At 46.2% G+C, this 13,426-nt stretch overlaps 1 protein-coding gene across 3 annotated transcripts in view; it reads right to left on the minus strand.

Moving 5' to 3' along the window:
• Positions 1-13,426, minus strand: part of SP2 (Sp2 transcription factor) — a 30,616-nt gene that overhangs the window by 14,686 nt on the left and 2,504 nt on the right. Inside the window, exon 1 of one of the 3 annotated variants that reach the window (XM_070389750.1) lies at positions 8,202-8,476. The exons of 1 other annotated variant lie outside the window; for it this stretch is intronic. The gene's annotated coding sequence lies outside the window, so the exon portion shown is untranslated. Of the gene's footprint in view, positions 1-5,068; positions 5,136-8,201; positions 8,477-13,426 lie in introns of those variants that run through there. One more of the 3 variants, XM_070389749.1, reaches the window with a different exon arrangement.

Here is a 13,426-nt window from a genome sequence, read left to right on the forward strand (position 1 = left end):
GGAAGTTACAGCAGAGTCCTGATGCCACTGCAGAATGAAATTCCAGGATGTGGCAGGGAGATGAGTCTCCATATTGGTTGTCCAGCTCCACAGCCCGGGGGCCACAAAGCTCTGCGAGACTCTAGGAGAGAAACCACTGGTTTGAGATCTAGATGAATACTTCAGGGGCCGGCCGGGGAGGAGAATGAAACCAACCAAGATGGTGCAGGGAGAACGCCCTCAGTCTGCGCTGGCGTCAGGACTCTGCTGTAACTTTCCCCTTTCCCTGTCTCATGAAGTTTTATGGTGATTTGCTATACCAGCAATTGCAGCTGTCTTAGGCTCCAAGGAAAATTTCCAAGGCTGTCACACAAGGCTTCCAGGCAGGGGTTGGGGGGTGTTCAGTGCCTGACGGGTCCACCCTTGATTTTCCTTTTCCCTATACTGGAAACCAACTTAATTCCAATTTAAAACCATGAGTGTCCCAGATCTGGATGAACATATGATAGTTCGTCTCCACCTCCATCCCTCCAGCTGTAGCTTCCTCATTCCTTGGCCAAACTTAGTGGAAAAGCTGCCAGCACCCTGCTGTCCCCCTCCTTTCTCACCTCCTCACTTGGACTTGCACCCCAGGTCTCTGCTGATACTGCACTTGCCAGGCCACCAGGGGCCCCCTCATTGTTAAATTCAACGGACCCCTGACCCTTTGACCATTTCCTCCTCTTGAAATCCCCACAGATTTCCTCCTACCTCTCCAGCCACCTATTCCCTTTGTGTGTGGGCTCCTTTTGCCATTCCTTCAATACGGATGTTCCTCACTAACATCTTCCCCACCCAACACCCATTCCAGAAGTGACTGTGCCCACTCACATGGCTTCAAGTACCTTTCCCAGGCTGATGAGCCCTAGGTCTATGAATGGCCTACACATCTCCCCTCTGAGTGGTGGACCAGTACCTCCAGCCCTCTGTGGGCTTTTCACCCAGGACTGCCAATGCTGAGCTGTTACCTGGGCCCATTCTCTTCCCAGCCTGCTCATCCCCAGTCACCACGGGCCTCCTTCCAGATCCCTGAAGAGCCTCCATCTCTTCCCAGTTCTCATCCCTGCCCTGTCCTTGCTCAGAACTTTCTTCTCTCTTCACTAGCTAACATGACTCACCCTTCAGATCTCAGGCTGGTTTTTTTTCCCTCAAAAGTCCACTGTGTAAAAGGCATGTCATTTCCTCGGAGAGGCCTTCCAGGAGCCTTGAGATGAGGTTAACTCCTCTGGTAATTCACCATTCATTAAATCATTATGGGCTTAATGTCTCTCTTCCACACTCATGGAAATCAGGGGGCTCAGGTCTGTTTTCACTGCTGAGCCGCTACATCAAGCCTATTACACAGCACAGTGACACCAGTGCCTGAAGGCTGAATGGATAATAAATATTTCTGGTTACCCAGACGCTCTTCCGGTACTTCCAGAGTTCCATCCTCATCACCACCCAATCATCAAGTCCTCCTGGGTCTGCCTCCTAAATATGAATCTCTCTCCATCTGCCTTATGCTAGAGTTAACCACCTTCAGCCCAGCCCGAAATACGGCCCAAAGCCTTCAAGATGGCTCCCTAGCCTCTGGCCTAGCCACCTCTAATCCAGCCTCCACAATCTTGTCTGAACAATCTTTTAAAATGTAAATTCACTCAACTACTCCCCCAGATTAAATCCTTCAATCAGTTCAGTTCAATTGCTCAGTCGTGTCCGACTCTTTGCGACCCCATGAATAGTAGCACGCCAGGCCTCCCCGTCCAACACCAACTCCCAGAGTTTACTCAAACTCATGTCCATCGAGTCGGTGATGTCATCCAGCCATCTCATCCTCTGTTGTCCCTTTATCCTCCTGCCCCTAATCCCTCCCAGCATCAGGGTCTTTCCCAGTAAGTCAACTCTTCGCATGAGGTGGCCAAAGTACTGGAGTTTCAGCTTCAGCATCAGTCCTTCCAATGAACACCCAGGACTGATCTCCTTTAGGATGGACTGGTTGGATCTCCTTGCAGTCCAAGGGACTCTCAAGAGTCTTTTCCAACACCACAGTTCAAAAGCATCAATTCTTCAGTGCTCAACTCTCTTCACAGTCCAACTCTCACATCCATACATGACCACTGGAAAAACCATAGCCTTGACTAGACAGACCTTTGCTGGACAAGTAATGTCTCTGCTTTTTAACATGCTATCTAGGTTGGTCATTGGAGAAAGCAATGGCACCCTACTCCAGTACTCTTGCCTGGAAAATCCCATGGACAGAGGAGCCTGGTAGGCTGCAGTCCATGGGATCGCAAAGAGTCGGACACGACTGAGTGACTTCCCTTTCACTTTTCACTTTCATGCATTGGAGAAGGAAATGGCAACCCACTCCAGTGTTCTTGCCTGGAGAATCCCAGGGATAGGGGAGCCTGGTGGCCTGCCGTCTATGGGGTCACACAGAGTCGACACGACTGAAGTGACTTAGCAGCAGCAGCCAGTACTCTTGCCTGGAAAATCCCATGGGCAGAGAAGCCTGGTAGGCTGCAGTCCATGGGGTAGCTAAGAGTCGGACATGACTGAGCGACTTCACTTTCTCTTTTCACTTTCATGCATTGGAGAGGGAAATGGCAACCCACTCCAGTTTCTTGCCTGGAGAATACCAGGCACAGGGGAGCCTGGTGGGCTGCCGTCTATGGGGTCACACAGAGTCGGACACGACTGAAGTGACTTAGCAGCAGCAGCAGCAGGCTGGTCATAAATTTCCTTCCAAGGAGTAAGCGTCTTTTAATTTCATGGCTGCAATCACCATCTCCAGTGATTTTGGAGCCCCCCAAAACAAAGTCTGACACTGTTTCCACATCTATTTCCCATTAAGTGATGGGACCAGATGCCATGATCTTAGTTTTCTGAATGTTGAGCTTTAGGCCAACTTTTTCACTCTCCTCTTTCACTTTCAAGAGGCTCTTTAGTTCCTCTTCACTTTCTGCCATAAGGGTGGTGTCATCTGCATATCTGAGGTTATTGGTATTTCTCCTGGCAATCTTGATTCCAGCCTGTGCTTCTTCCAGCCCAGCGTTTCTCATGATGTACTCTGCATAGAAGTTAAATAAACAGGGTGACAATACACAGCTTTGACATACTCCTTTTCCTATTTGGAACCAGTCTGTTGTTCCATGTCCAGTTCTAACTGTTGCTTCCTGACCTGCATATAGGTTTCTCAAGAGGCAGGTCATTTGGTCTGGTATTCCCATCTCTTTCAGAATTTTCCACAGTTTCTTGTGATCCACACAATCAAAGGCTTTGGCATAGTCAATAAAGCAGAAATAGATGTTTTTCTGGAACTCTCTTGCTTTTTCCATGATCCAGAGGATGTTGGCAATTTGATCTCTGGTTCCTCTGCCTTTTCTAAAACCAGCTTGAACATCTGCAAGTTCATGGTTCACATATTGCTGAAGCCTGGCTTGGAGAATTTTGAGCATTACTTTACTAGCGTGTGAGATGAGTGCAATTGTACGGTAGTTTGAGCATTCTTTGGCATTGCCTTTCTTTGAGATTGGAATGAAAACTGACCTTTTCCAGTCCTGCAGCTACTGCTGAGGTTTCCAAATTTGCTGGCATATTGAGTGCAACACTTTCACAGCATCATCTTTCAGGATTTGAACTAGCTGAACTGGAATTCCATCACCTCCACTAGCTTTGTTCGTAGTGATGCTTTCTAAGGCCCACTTGACTTCACATTCCAGGATGTCTGGCTCTAGGTCAGTGATCACACCATCGAGATTATCTTGTTCATGAAGCTCTTTTTTGTACAGTTCTTCTGTGTATTCTTGCCACCTCTTCTTAATATCTTCTGCTTCTGTTAGGTCCATACCATTTCGGTCCTTTATCGAGCCCATCTTTGCATGAAATGTTCCCTTGGTATCTCTAATTTTCTTGACGAGATCTCTAGTCTTTCCCATTCTGTTGTTTTCCTCTATTTCTTTGCATTGATCGCTGAGGAAGGCTTTCTTATCTCTCCTTGCTATCCTTTGGAACTCTGCATTCAGATGCTTGTATCTTTCCTTTTCTCCTTTGCTTTTTGCTTCTCTTATTTTCACAGCTATTTGTAAGGCCTCCTTAGACAGCCGTTTTGCTTTTTTGCATTTTTTTTTCTTGGGGATGGTCTTGATACCTGTCTCCTGTACAATGTCATGAACCTCCATCCATAGTTCATCAGGCACTCTATCTATCAGATTTAGTCCCTTAAATCTATTTCTCACTTCCACTGTATAATCATAAGGGATTTGATTGAGGTCATACCTGAATGGTCTACTGGTTTTCCCTACTTTCTTCAATTTAAGTCTGAATTTGCCAATAAGGAGTTCATGATCTGAGCCACAGTCAGCTCAGATGAATTTAACTCAGATGACCATTATATCTACTACTGTGGGCAGGAATCCCTTGGAAGAAATGGAGTAGCCATCATGGTCAACAAAAGAGTCCGAAATGCAGTACTTGGATGCAATCTCAAAAACTATAGAATGATCTCTGTTCGTTTCCAAGGCAAACCATTCAATATCACAGTAATCCAAGCCTATGCCCCAACCAGTAACGCTGAAGAAGCTGAAGTTGAATGGTTCTATGAAGACCTACAAGACCTTTTAGAACTAACACCCAAAAAAGATGTCCTTTTCATTATAGGGGACTGGAATGCAAAAGTAGGAAGTCAAGAAACACCTGGAGTAACAGGCAAATTTGGCCTTGGAGTACGGAATGAAGCAGGGCGAAGACTGATAGAGTTTTGCCAAGAGAACGCACTGGTCATAGCAAACACCGTCTTCCAACAACACAAGAGAAGACTCTACACATGGACATCGCCAGAGGGTCAACACCAAAATCAGATTGATTATATTCTTTGCAGCCAAAGATGGAGAAGCTCTATACAGTCAGCAAAAAAATCCTTCAATAGTTTAGGCCAAAACAAGCTGCCCCTCCCTGACTACCTCCCCCCTCCCCACCCCCAATCTCTCCTACTTTATCTCTTGCCCTTTCAACTCTCTCCACAAACATTTCAGTTTTTTCCATTTCAGGAACTACAACACATTCTCACCTGGAGCCTAAGCACACTCTCTCCCATTTGTCTGGCCAACTCCAGTCCTTCTTCAGAGCTCATGTGTAGCCCTCCTGACATCTGGGGCAAGTGCTGCCCACGTGTGAGGCAAGTGCCGCTGCTCTGTGCCAGTGTATATGCACCATGGGACCTTCACAGAACTTTCCCCCCGCAACAGGGCACGGAGCGCAGCTCGTTCTAGAGCTCTTTCCATAGGCTGCCTCAGGGAGCACCACGTAACAGGAAGAAGCTTCAGACGGGACCCTGGAGCCCTGGCCATCAGACCGGGGGTTGTTTCACTAGTCTTTCACTGGAGAATACTACTCTTGAGCCAGGGAATGAGAGAGAAGGGAAACAAAGAAACACAACTGAGAAAGAACTTGGCTCAAATTCCACAGCCAGGCCTTGGGGGTACTTGTTTTTACTGTGTCGTGGGGTCTTACCACCCTAACTATGGCTTTCTTGGCTGTCTGCTATGCTATTTCCCCTAGAGGAATTTCACTCTGTGCAAACAGTTCTTCTGTGGCTATTTTGGTCAGCTCACCTGGGCCTGAAGCCAGCAACAGTTCCTAGGCCCAGTCCAATTGCCTAGCCTGGAAGAATTCAGAGCTGGTAAGGGAAAGACTAAACCATAGCTGGTTTTAGGAAACTAAGCTGGACCTCAAAGGGAGCTAAGAATGGACTGAGAGAGAAAGGATCAAGAAAGACTCTAAAATACTCTGAGCAAAAAATCCAACAATTAGAATAATCATATAAAAGAGATCCGTAACAGTAGAAGGAATTTCATTAATTTTCATGAAAAGAGAATAGTTCCAGGTGTGGCTATTGCCAGAGGCCAGTAAAGATTGCAGATCCTGTCTCCACCCACTTATTGAGCCCTCCAGTCTTCTCCCAACTTTGACCTCAGCCTCAGCCCACGTGTGTGTCCAGAATTTCATCAAGAAGACTCCCTTTATCAGCCAAGATCCATTATTTCTCTCCTTATCGAACAAAACTCCTCGCAACAGCCACTGTACTTGCTGTCCCTCATTGCTCTCCTTCCAGTCTTTCTTGAACCTGTTCCAGCCAGGTTGCCCCTTTCCATCCACACCACAAAAATCACCTCCCCACCCCTCCACCAGGGACCTCCACTTTCCCAAGCTGGATGGTTAATTCTTAGATCTAGGCTTGTGTTATCTGACAGTTGGCCCCTCTTCCTCCTTGAAATAACATCTTCACTTGGCTTGCAGGGTGGCCTCTTAGCCCTCTGGCTGCTTCTTCTAAGATTCCTTGGCTGGGTCTGTCTCTCAAATTCTAAATGCTTAATCTGCTCCAGGGCTCAGTCTTAGGTCCTGTTTTTTTTCTGTCTACACCTGTTTGTTGGGGGATTTCATCTAGTCTGGTAGCTTTAGAAACCAATCATATATATAGGTTCATACAGACCTAGTCCGGGCTTCCCTGGTGGTTCAGTGCTAAAGAATCTGCCTGGAATGCAGGAGACACAGGTTCGATCACTAAGTCGGCAAGATCCCCTGGAGAAGAATATGGCAACCCACTCCAGTATTCTTGCCTGGAAAATCCCATGGACAGAGAAATCTGATGGGCTATACGTTCCATGGGATTGCAAGAGCCGGACACAACTTAGTGACTAAACCACCACAGTCCTGATGACTCCTAAACATGTATTCAGACTTGTATATCTTGACTGCCTACTGTTATCTCCACTTGGATGTACTGGTAAGCAACTCAAACCTGCCCTAGCCCCAAAAAGGGCTCCTGTTAGCTCCCTAATTCCGTGCCTCCTTCAAACTTCCCCGGGGCAGTGAATGGAACTCCACTTTTTCAGCTATTCAGCCCTAAAACCTTGGGAGTCACCCTCGATCTTTCTTTTTTCCACTCTGTGTTAGTTGCTCAGTCCTGTTGGACTCTTTTGTGTCCTCATGGACTGTAGCCTGCCAGGCTCCTCTGTCCATGGAATTTTCCAGGCAAGAATACTGGAATGGGTAGCCATTCCCTTCTCCAGGGGATCTTCCCGACCCAGGGACTGAACCCGGGTCTCCGCATTGCAGGCAGATTCTTTACTGTCTTAGTCACTAGGGAAGCCCACTCTCTACTTGTCAAGAAACACTTGAGCTCTATCTTCAAAATATATACAGAATCTGACTGCTTTCACAACCACTTCTTTTTATTACCCAGGTTCAGGTCCCCATCATCTCTCGCTTGGATAACTGTGAAAGTCTCCTAGCTGGGTTTCTGACTTTGTCCCTGCTGGTTTTATTCTCAACCAGCATCCCGAGACCCATCAAACTTAAATGCAATCCTGTTACTCCTCTGCTCAGAGTCCCTGCTACTGCTATTGCTGCTAAGTCGCTTCAGTCGTGTCCGACTCTGTGCGACCCCATAGACGGCAGCCCACTAGGCTCCTCTGTCCCTGGGATTCTCCAGGCAAGAATACTGCAGTGGGTTGCCATTTCCTTCTCCAATGCATGAAAGTGAAAAGTCAAAGTGAAGTCGCTCAGTCATGCCTGACTCTTAGCGACCCCATGGGCTGGAGCCTACTAGGCTCCTCCGTCCATGGGATTTTCCAGGCAAGAGTACTGGAGTGGGGTGCCACTGCATACTATCGCCCAGTCAAATTAAGAGTCAAAGTCCACACCACAACACATAAGGGGTCCATGTGACCTCTCTGACTTAGCTGTCACTCTCTCTCACTCACCGCTTAGGCCATGCTGGCCTCCCTGCTATTCCAGTACATGCCAGCTAGGGCCCCTCTTCAGGGCCTTTGTACTCACTGTTCTCTCTGCTTGAGTTCTTACCGTCTCCCCTCCACAGATTGTTGTTTAGTCGCTAGGTCATGTCCAAATCTTGACGACCCCATGGACTCCCCAGATTAAGCCTGGCTCAATCCCTCCCATCCCTCCTTCAGGGTTTTCTCAAACTCCCTTCTCTGACAGCCCTACGTAAACCATACCCCTCATGTTCTCCTGTCCTCTATTCAGTTTTCCCCTTAGCACTTCTTATTGTCTGATATCCACTGGTTACTTCATGTCTTCTACCAGATGTACCTTCCTTACCTACTGGCAAGGAAGACACTTCATATATAGAAAACCCGCAGATCTGCATGTCCTGGCACTAGGTGCTGGCATCCACTCACCAGGTCAGCTCAGCCGATCCAATCGCAGAAGGAACTCAAGTCTGCCGGTCACCTCACATGGGGACAAGTCTATGTGTGGACCAGCACAGTTGAGTCTTTCTCCTGGACAGAAACCTCAGACGTGCACCTCATCACTACACACCAGATGCCGCATCTCAATGCCTCTTTCAATGAACAGGTACTGGGGAGAAATTCTTTCACAAGTGAGTTAAGACGATGCGGGTCCCTGCTGTCTGAAGACCTCTTATCTGTCTCCACCCTGCAGCTCTCTCCTGAAAATGGGACCGTATCATTTGCTAGCTCGCATCCTATCAGACTGGAAAGGACCCTAGAGAAGTGAGTGGGGACATGGGACAGCCAGCAGGGGGTGGTGAGAAAGAGTCCCAGGCAACGGTACAAAAATACTGGGCCTCAGAACACTGCCAAAAACAGGAAAGAAGAAACCAAGACACACTTTTTCCCCTCTAAAGAATATCATTATGTACAAACTTTATGTACATGCTTTCTCTGCTTTGACACATTTGTGAGTCACTCTGTACATTCGTCTGGGACATAACTGGTTAAAGTTAGTGGTGACTTCATTTCCCCTGGGACGAGACAGTCACCATTTATTCTTCTGATGGCTGGGAAATGTTTGGGTCTGTTCTGAGGCTAGTCTGAGAAGACTTCCAGTTAGACACTAGCTGGGGGCAGAAATAGTCCACATCCAATCACACGGCCCTGCCTGCCGTCTCTTCCTCCCTATTCACACCCTCTGAAAGGCGGCTTTGTGGTTCCACCGAGTCCCCTAGGAGAGATAACAAACACTCCACAGAGGAAGCTCTAGAAAGAGGACATTTGGGAGTGTGCAGGCCAGTGCCTGCTGCTTTCTGAGCCGTTTTCACTGCGTGGCTGGGATGAAGAGACCACCTAACAGCCTCAATCATGGCTTGGGGACAGATGCATCCAGTGAGGTGGGGCTTCTGGCTAGAGACAACATGCAGTGCTGATGCGGAAACAAACTGTAGCTCAGGGGAATGAGATGGGCAAAGGGAGGATTCCGTTGGGTCTGCAAGCACCTTCTTCCTGTGCCAAACAGCTCTGACGTCTCAACGTTGCTTGGAGTTGCTCACAGAGGGTAAACTGAGAAGCAGCAAAACTGAGCACTTTGTTCTTTGTACTCCTCTGCTCCTGAGCAGCACTCATCTCCCAAGAGCACGCCAGCTTGAAGGCCAAGCTGATGAGAAGCAACCCCCCAGGCCAGTGGGGGCCTCAGAATACCCAGGAGAGTGTAAGCCAGACGAGCAGTGGAAGTGGCAGCGTCCCCAAGCTGCCAGAGCTGATTCAGCTTGCTTCTGGGCTCGCTTCTCACCTTGAGTGAGGCAATACAAAAACCCGTTTTCCATTTCGGAATCCTGTCAACTGGAACAAATCCACCAGTGGGAGCATCTTCACAAGGGCAATCTCTAACCTCTTTCCTACTCAAACAGATAGTGCCCTTGAATTAGCACTGCCCCACATTTTCACCTTCTTCATTCATCTTTCCACCCAGCTTCAACAGACAACTGGCAAACTGACAGCAAAGTGAGACCCTCCCCGCCCTGAGGTCTCCAGGAGAATGCTGCTAGCCAAGGAAAGATCTGATAACCGAAGAAGTAGTTCTTAACAGAGAAAAGTGACTCTGAACTATGTTTCAGAAATACAAAGATCTAAGTGCTGACTCTGTGTAGAAAGGAATAAAGAAAAAGTTCTTTTTCCTTCCTTCAATAGAAGGAAGTCACTTGAGGAGATCCATGTGGATTCAAAACAAAAGCAAAGCAAAAACAAAAAAGCATCAACAAATGCATTCCATAATGATATCCACTTCTTAGCCCATCTTGGCCTCCAGCCCAGCTGGTTTAGAACTTGCTGGGAAGACATTCACAAATCCAGTTAAGCTGCTCAAAGGGAAACTCCAGATATAACACCCAATACACTAATAAGAAAATACTAGAGTGCCTCCGAATAGATTTTGCTCTAAGTCTGCAGCTCACGAAGTTTCAGATTGGACAATGTAATCATTTAAACTCAGAAGTACTCATATCTCTACATTTTCTGATACTCTATGCACCCTTTAAAGCAGTTTTTCTCTGCACCTTTCATTCTGTGGCCATTGTCTATCTCCTGCAAAATAATTCCTAAATTTTTCAATCTCTCGACATAAAGCTTCCAATTTGTGTGTTGACAGAAAACAAAGGAGGTAACATTACATCTTAGAAGAATATGTTACATTTCATCATAGAAATGTGGGTGAGCAAGGTCTATAAGATTGCTAAACCCAAGCCAACACTAGGGTCTACTGGTTAGCTGCAACAAGCTTAAATGTTTTCAAAAAGGCCTTGGTTGGGCAATCCTTGCGTAAAGCAAGCTTGTGAATGATCATATACCTATAGCGAAAGCAACTGTTTAGGCTACAAGAGACTGTGCAACTTCTCCAAAACGCTACTATTCACCAACAGAAGAACTAGAAATTTCAAGGCCAAAGATATCAAAATGAATTGTCCTCTCTGCTGTTATGCCAGGAGGCTCCTTTACCCAGACATTTGCCAGAATCTTCTTAACGCTTCTTCTCTCCTCTGACAGGCCTGCAGAGGCCCAAACTTAATAGAATCTGAGAGAAAAGAGCCTATCGGTCTATAAGAAGCCAAATAGTGAGGCCAAACTCTTTCTCCTGGCATCAGTTCTCCCTGCAGAGCTGTGAAGTGACGCTCCAATGATGAACTAACTCTGCTTGGGTCTCCTTGACAAAGAGACCATGTCTTTACAAGCCTAGCCCAGAGGGTTCATAATTATGTCAGACCAGCTTTTTTTTTTTTCTCATTGTTGCTGCTTTTAAACAAAGAGGTTAAGCCTCTGTATAACCTAGTGGAAGAACCAGAATTAGAAAACTTACCAATCACCCCAGCCAATGAGAATCCATTTCCAACAGGTATTAATGCCTGTTAGAAGCCACTGGTCTGACAGAGTGTGGTCCACTGGAGAAGGGAATGGCAAACCACTTCAGTATTCTTACCTTGAGAACCTCATGAACAGTATGAAAAGGCAAAATGGTAGGATACTGAAAGGGGAACTCCCCAGGTCGGTAGGTGCCCAATATGCTACTGGAAATCAGTGGAGAAATAACTCCAGAAAGAATGAAGGGATGGAGCCAAAGCAAAAACAATACCCAGTTGTGGATGTGACTGGTAATAGAAGCAAGGTCCGATGCTGTACAGAGCAATATTGCATAGGAACCTGGAATGTCAGGTCCATGAATCAAGGCAAATTGGAAGTGGTCAAACAGGAGATGGCAAGAGTGAACATCGATATTCTAGGAATCAGCAAATTAAAATTGACTGGAATGGGTGAATTTAACTCAGATGACCATTATATCTACTACTGCGGGCAGGAATCCCTTAGAAGAAATGGAGAAGCCATCATGGTCAACAAAAGAGTCCGAAATGCAGCACTTGGATGCAATCTCAAAAACGACAGAATGATCTCTGTTCGTTTCCAAGGCAAACCATTTGATATCACAGTAATCCAAACCTACACCTCAACCAGTAACACTGAAGAAGCTGAGTGGTTCTATGAAGACCTACAAGACCTTTTAGAACTAACACCCAAAAAAGATGTCCTTTTCATTACAGGGGACTGGAATGCAAAAGTAGGAAGTCAAGGAACACCTGGAGTAACAGGCAAATTTGGCCTTGGAGTATGGAATGAAGCAGGGCAAAGGTTAATAGAGTTTTGCCAAGAGAACGCACTCACTGGTCATAGCAAACACCCTCTTCCAACAACACAAGAGAAGACTCTACCCATGGACATCACCAGATGGTCAACACCGAAATCAGACTGATTATATTCTTTGCAGCCAAAGATAGAGAAGCTCTATACAGTCAGCAAAAACAAGACCAGGAGCTGACTGTGGCTCAGATCATGAACTCCTTATTGGCAAATTCAGACTTAAATTGAAGAAAGTGGGGAAAACCACTAGACCATTCAGGTATGACCTCAATCAAATCCCTTATGATTATACAGTGGAAATGAGAAATAGATTTAAGGGACTAAATCTGATACAGTGCCTGATGAACTATGGACGGAGATTTGTGACACTGTACAGGAAACAGGGATCAAGACCATCCCCAAGAAAAAGAAATGCGAAAAAGCAAAACGGCTGTCTGAGGAGGTCTTACAAATAGCTGTGAAAATAAGAGAAGCGAAAAGCAAAGGAGAAAAGGAAAGATACAAGCATCTGAATGCAGAGTTCCAAAGAATAGCAAGGAGAGATAAGAAAGCCTTCCTCAGCGATCAATGCAAAGAAATAGAGGAAAACAACAGAATGGGAAAGACTAGAGATCTCGTCAAGAAAATTAGAGATACCAAGGGAACATTTCATGCAAAGATGGGCTCAATAAAGGACCGAAATGGTATGGACCTAACAGAAGCAGAAGATATTAAGAAGAGGTGGCAAGAATACACAGAAGAACTGTACAAAAAAGAGCTTCACGACCCAGATACTCACGATGGTGTGATCACTCACCTAGAGCCAGACGTCCTGGAATGTGAAGTCAAGTGGGCCTTAGAAAGCATCACTACGAACAAAGCTAGTGGAGGTGATGGAATTCCAGTTCAGCTAGTTCAAATCCTGAAAGATGATGCTGTGAAAGTGTTGCACTCAATATGCCAGCAAATTTGGAAACCTCAGCAGTAGCCACAGGACTGGAAAAGGTCAGTTTTCATTCCAATCCCAAAGAAAGGCAATGCCAAAGAATGCTCAAACTACCGCACGATTGCACTCATCTCACACGCTAGCAAAGTAATGCTCAAAATTCTCCAAGCCAGGCTTCAGCAATATGTGAACCATGAACTTGCAGATGTTCAAGCTGGTTTTAGAAAAGGCAGAGGAACCAGAGATCAAATTGCCAACATCCGCTGGATCATGAAAAAAGCAAGAGAGTTCCAGAAAAACATTTATTTCTGCTTTATTGACTATGCCAAAGCCTTTGATTGTGTGGATCACAAGAAACTGTGGAAAATTCTGAAAGAGATGGGAATACCAGACCACGTGACCTGCCTCTTGAGAAAGCTATATGCAGGTAAGGAAGCAACAGTTAGAACTGGACATGAAACAAGAGACTGGCTCCAAATAGGAAAAGGAGTACGTCAAAGCTGTGTATTGTCACCTTGTTTATTTAACTTCTATGCAGAGTACATCATGAGAAACG

The sequence above is a fragment of the Bos mutus genome, chromosome 19 (assembly GCF_027580195.1).
Source record: "Bos mutus isolate GX-2022 chromosome 19, NWIPB_WYAK_1.1, whole genome shotgun sequence".
Lineage (NCBI taxonomy): Eukaryota > Metazoa > Chordata > Mammalia > Artiodactyla > Bovidae > Bos > Bos mutus.